This window comes from Schistocerca piceifrons, chromosome X, assembly GCF_021461385.2.
Source record: "Schistocerca piceifrons isolate TAMUIC-IGC-003096 chromosome X, iqSchPice1.1, whole genome shotgun sequence".
Classification (NCBI taxonomy): domain Eukaryota; kingdom Metazoa; phylum Arthropoda; class Insecta; order Orthoptera; family Acrididae; genus Schistocerca; species Schistocerca piceifrons.
Window position 1 is genome coordinate 321063890 of NC_060149.1, and position 6233 is coordinate 321070122.

Genomic DNA, 6233 nt, shown 5'->3' on the forward strand with positions numbered 1-6233 from the left:
TTGTTCCAAGAAAGGAATATGCGAGAATGAAGACCATGTTGACAATAACGATGGAAAATGAGGGTGTTCATCTTAATGCATTTCACTATACATGTTTTCAGTCATCAGGTGCTGTATAAATCATAAAACTAAACTTCTCCCGCATAGGTCACGAAGGCCCCAAGGTACCGACTGGCCGCCATGTCATCCTCAGCCCACAGACGTCACTGGATGCGGATATGGAGGGGCATGTGGTCAGCACACCGCTCGAATGGTCGTATGTCAGTTTCCGACACCGGAGCCGCTTCTTCTCAATCAAGTTGCTCCTCAGTTTGCCTCACAAGGCTGAGTGCACCCCGCTTGCCAACAGCGCTCGGCAGACCGCCTGGTCACCCATCCAAGTGCTAGCCCAGCCCGAGAGCGCTTAACTTCGGTGATCTGACGCGAACCGGTGTTACCACTGCGGCAAGGCCGTTGGCTGTATAAATGACAACTTGTGTTACTTTCTATCTAGATACCAGCACCGATTACGATGAAACTTCCAATGAAAGTGCAAAAAACGTTGAAACAGGAGACACTGTTACTGACGCCTGTGCGAACGGTGCAGCCGCAGATATGCTGAAAAAAAGGAAGCGTACTCGAAGCAAGAAGGGTGCAAGGAAAACGGACACATATGAAAAACATATTCGAAAGAGAAAAGGAACACTGGGGAGTTATACGTCACAGCAACTGGTAAAATAATTCCTCCAAAAACATTTCACAATGTGAACTGCTGGTGTGCACGTAAATGTTTCAATAAAATTTCGGAGCATGAGGAAGACGTTATTTGACAATTTCTCGGCTATGGGTGATATTAATCGCCAAAATAGTTATTTGAATGTTTTATGCACGTATCATTCAGTTGATCGCTTACAGCCAAAAGATTGCTCTGGTTTTCAGAAATGCTGTATTTATGAATATCGATTACATGTGAATGGAAACTGTGCAATAGTATGCAAGAAGTTTTTCTTGAATACTTTTGACATTTAACAAAAAGCAAGGAAGAAGGTACACCTCACCTTGATGGAAGGGGCAAACATCAGAACAAATTCTCTGTACCAGAAATTCTGTTCAATGATGTAAAGGAAAACATCAAAAGCTTTCCAGTTTCCGACAGCCATTATGCAAGGAAGGATAATTCCCACAGAAGTTTTTAAATCCTGAGCTGTGTGTGGCCAAAATATACGATTTGTACAAGGATAAATGCATATCTCAGAATAAAGAAACTGTGGGGGAGCACATCTATCGAAAAATCTTTAACAAAGGTTCAACATGTCATTTCGACAACCAGGTAAAGAAACTTGCTCTTTTTGTGACTAACTGAGCTTTGAAATGGACGCGGCTACCAATGCAGAAGAAATAAGAAAGCTTCAAACTGAAAAGGAGCTTCACCTTAGGAGGTGCAATGCAAGAACAGCAATGGCTACAGACACAGCATGTAGTGAAGAGGCGGATTCCCAGGTGTTCGTGTTTACCTTTGACCTGCAAAAAGCACTTGCATTTCCTAACTGACAACATCGATATCGTACTACAAAAGAAACATGTACGTGTATAATTTTGGTTGCCTTAATTTAACTGATGGCAAAATTCATATCTATTTTTGGGATGAAACATCTGGATCAAGGGGTTCACAGGAAATTGGTACCTGTTTATTGAAACTTATTGAAAAGTGTGTCACTTCACAAAAACAGGTAGTTGCGTACAGTGACACGTGTGGTGCGCAAAACAGGAACATAAACATTGCCCTAACACTAATGAAAGTGACACATTAACAGGTTTATATACAATGTTCAATTTATTTTATTTCAATAGTGGTACAGCTCCATTACTTCCACTTTTATGCCTATAATACTGCTGAAATTAATGATCTAAACAAATAAAAAGAAAGGTTCATATCTAGCAACAAGCCATATACTTGAATATTTCTGATATCTCAACTGCAGATTGTGCAGCGCTCATTTAACTTTAGGACTCTGTATCTCAGAATGAACAAAGCTGGACTTGTACCACTATTGAAATAAGCCCTTCATATATGAACGAAATCCAAGAAACACAAATGACTGAGTGCTAATTACAAATGGACGGTAAGACGTTTTCCTTCAGGAGTAGAATAAGCTCAAGATGTTTCTTTCAGGTGTACGTCGTGTGACTAGGGCCTGCCATAGGGTAGACCGTCCGCCGGGTGCAAGTCTTTCGATTTGACGCCACTTCGGCAACTTTCGCGTCGATAAGGATGAAATGATGATGATTAGGACAACACAACACCCAGTCCCTGAGAGGAGAAAATCTCTGACACAGCCGGGAATCGAACACAGGCCCTGAGGATTGACATTCTGTCGCGCTGACCACTCAGCTACCGGGAGCGGACTACTATAAGGTCAGATGGGTGTAAAAACTCTGTGAAAACGATGTTTTCTTTCAGGTATAGTATAAAGGAAAACTGATGCAAAATTTTTAAATGAATTAACGGCACTTTCGATAGTGCACATTAATGTACTTTTATGGCGAGGTGTCGTGACTGTAGAAAATGTTAACAATTTCAATTACATGTTAGGACATAGCTAGAAGCGCACACAGGCTTTTAGGTACATGGAACAGACAGGTGACAGACAGAATGAGATAATGAGTCCCAAGGCAACCAAAAGCGGTTTGATTCTCAGCAGCTGACCAAACACACCAATAAGAATTATTCTTGACAGTTCCTAAGAGGACGAGCCTCCTAAGTCAAAGGCGTCAGTGGTAACCCTTCGATGCACATAATGGAGGAGTTTCTAGTAGAAGTTACAATGACATGCAAACATTAAGGTCGCATGGCAAGAAAAGCTTCCAAGAAAATATTCTTGGCAGACACTGCAGTGGGCTGCATGCACCCAGAATCAATGTAGACTGGAAAAAGAGCTCAGAGATGGGCAGATTCAAAGGAAGTAGAGATTTGGCGAGTAACCCGGGCAGCTGGTGTGCAGCGATGCTCCTCAGCAACACCTGGTGGAGCAATAGATACTTCAGCTACAGGAAGACAGTGATAGACACATAGCAACTGCAAGCTAAGCAGCAATTTTCAGTATTTATTGGAGTAGCATTGAACAGAAACTGTCTGCCTCTGTAGCAAATAACAAGTTAGAGGAATTCCAGCGACCAGGAGGAGCAAGCCATGGATCGTCTTTTGTACTCTAGGGCAAATGACCCTTGATTGGTAGTGAATTATTTCAAAGTGTTGATGATTTATGATTTAGGTCAAGTGGCCAGTAGTTAGCAGACCGTGTGGCAGTGAAAGGGCAAATCTCTGATGAAGGTCCTTCCTAGTCATTATTGAAAGCATCTGACGTTCTGTTAAGGGGTTTGGTCTGACACCTAAACAAACAAATGTGCTGGTTAAAACAACAAACAAAATGATTAAAGGTAATAACTTGTTATTTCAGCACAACAATCCTACCAACTCTACGAGAATTACCAACCTGTTGTAAACGAACACCCATCCCAACCAAGGAGAGCTCCTCCCTCTCATTTACACTATAAAGGATGAGAAACAAGCTAACTAAACCCATACTGTCGTTAACGTCCTGACTGCGTCATGGAGATAACACTGAAGCCAAAAGAAAAAAAAAGAGAAGAGGTTGGTGTAGGGAAACTGCGCCGGGACGAGACATTACCGGGCTCCCACACTAACTGCCCACTTGACACAACGACCTGCGCTCCTGGCTTCCTGTTCTTATACAAGCTCGTATTCTGATCCTCTGACATCACAAACCGTCTTCAGAACGTGTTCCATGTGTACAATGTAAATTATTGAAATTATTCGTAATTCATTAATATTATCTATAACGTCGCCTACCCGCTAATGAAACAAAAAAACTAAGCGTCAGTGGCTGATTCACCGTTTACTGGTACCCGAGGTACGTGCTTTTAACTATTAATCTAAAATGGCATAATAAATACACACACACACATGTAATTTTGGCTACAAAGTGAAATATACGGACGTACACACACACACACACACACATATACACGGACGCATATATATATACATATGTGTGTGTGTGTGTGTGTTTTCAAATGTGTGTGAATTCTTAGGGGACCAAAGCGCTAAGGTCATCCATCGGTCCCTAGACTTACACACTACTTAAACTAACTTATGCTAAGAACAACACACACACCCATGCCCGAGAGAGTACACGGACCTCCGGCGGGAGGCGCCGCGCAAACCGTGACATGGCGCCTCAAACGGCGTGGCATTCACTGCAGACCAACGGCGTTTATGCATAGGAGTAGCCGTAAGTCTCGCATTGCGGATTAGTGTGTTTTGATCGTAGTGGGTGGAAGTGGGTGGTTGTGGATGGGAAAAATTGTAAAGCTAACGTAAGTAAGACTCGGCGCTGTCAACACAAATTGCGTGGTGTAATCTCTCCGTAGAACGTCTCAGAATTATTTCTCATAATCGCAGAGAAAAAAAGAACAAACACAGCTCGGGAAAACCTGAGAACACTATCGATAGAAGTTGCATCAACTTTCACGTACACACCAATATGCAGAACCATCACGCTCTTATATTTCACTTTGTAGTCAGACAATGTTGACTGGAATAATCTCTTTCAAATTCTAAAGGTGGCAGGGGTAAAATACAGGGAGCAAAAGGCTATTTACAATTTGCACAGAAACCACATGGCAGGTATAAGAGTCGAGGGACATGAAAGGGAAGCAGCGGTTGGGAAGGGAGTGAGACAGGGTTGTAGCCTCTCCCCGATGTTATTCAATCCGTATATTGAGCAAGCAGCAAAGGAAACAAAACAAAAATTCGGAGTAGGTATTAAAATCCATGGAGAAGTAATAAAACTTTGAGGTTCGCCGATGACATTGTAATTCTGTCAGAGACAGCAAAGGACTTGGAAGAGCAGTTGAATGGAATGGACAGTGTCTTGAAAGGAGGATATAAGATGAACATCAACAAAAACAAAACGAGGATAATGGAGTGTAGTGGAATTAAGTCGGGTGATTCTGAGGGAATCAGATTAGGAAATGAGACACTTAAAGTAGTAAAGGAGTTTTGCTATTTGGGGAGCAAAATAGCTGATGATGGTCGAAGTAGAGAGGATATAAAATGTAGACTGGCAATGGCAAGAAAAGCGTTTCTGAAGAAGAGAAATTTGTTAACATCGAGTGTAGATTTAAGTATCAGTAAGTCGTTTCTGAAAGTATTTGTATGGAGTGTAGCCATGTATGGAAGTGAAACATGGACGATAAATAGTTTGGACAAGAAGAGAATAGAAGCTTTCGAAATGTGGTGCTACAGAAAAATGCTGAAGATTAGATGGGTAGATCACATAACTAATGAAGAGGTATTGAATAGAATTGGGGAGAAGAAGAGTTTGTGGCACAACTTGACAAGAAGAAGGGACCGGTTGGTAGCACATGTTCTGAGGCATCAAGTGGTCACAAATTTAGCATTGGAGGGCAGCGTGGAGGGTAAAAATCATAGAGGGAGACCAAGAGATGAGTACACTAAGCAGATTCAGATGGATGTAGGTTGCAGTATGTACTAGGAGATGAAGAAGCTTGCACAGGATAGAGTAGCATGGAGAGCTGCATCAAACCAAACCAGTCTCAGGACTGAAGACCACAACAACAACAACAGCCAAACTATTCACTGACGACCAACGGCATTTATGCGCGGGAGTAGCCTTAAGTCTTTCATTGTGCACTGTGGTGCTTTGGTCGTGTAGGTGAAAGTAAGTGGCAAAAACTGTAATGCTGACGTAATTAAGATTCGGCGTTCCCAACACAAATTGCGTGGTGTAATCTCTGCCTAGACTTTCCAGTCAGTGATATCGAGATCTTCGGCTCGTGGTAAACTTTTAACGCGATACAAAATGATAATATGAGACAAATGTACGATGGCCCATAAAAAAGGTCTTCAAGCACTCAATACGACCTTACAAGATCTCCGGAAAAACAACAGATTAATGGGAGGAGTTTTATAGCTACCATCAGGAGACTTTCGGCAAATATTACCGGTAATTCCAAAACCAACACTGCTGATGAAATAAACGCAAGTTTAAAGAGAATAATATTTTGGGATAAGGTTGAAAAGTTATCTTTGAAAGAAAATATGCTTGCAATAGTGCTATGAGATCTAAGAGCTCGCATATTTGACTAAAATTTATTGAAAATTGGACATGGTACTTACTTTCTTGATCCGTACTCTGATAGGGTTATTA

At 41.7% G+C, this 6233-nt stretch overlaps 1 pseudogene; it reads right to left on the minus strand.

Moving 5' to 3' along the window:
• Positions 1-340: 340 nt before the first annotated feature.
• Positions 341-458, minus strand: LOC124723851 (annotated as a pseudogene).
• Positions 459-6233: the final 5775 nt, after the last annotated feature.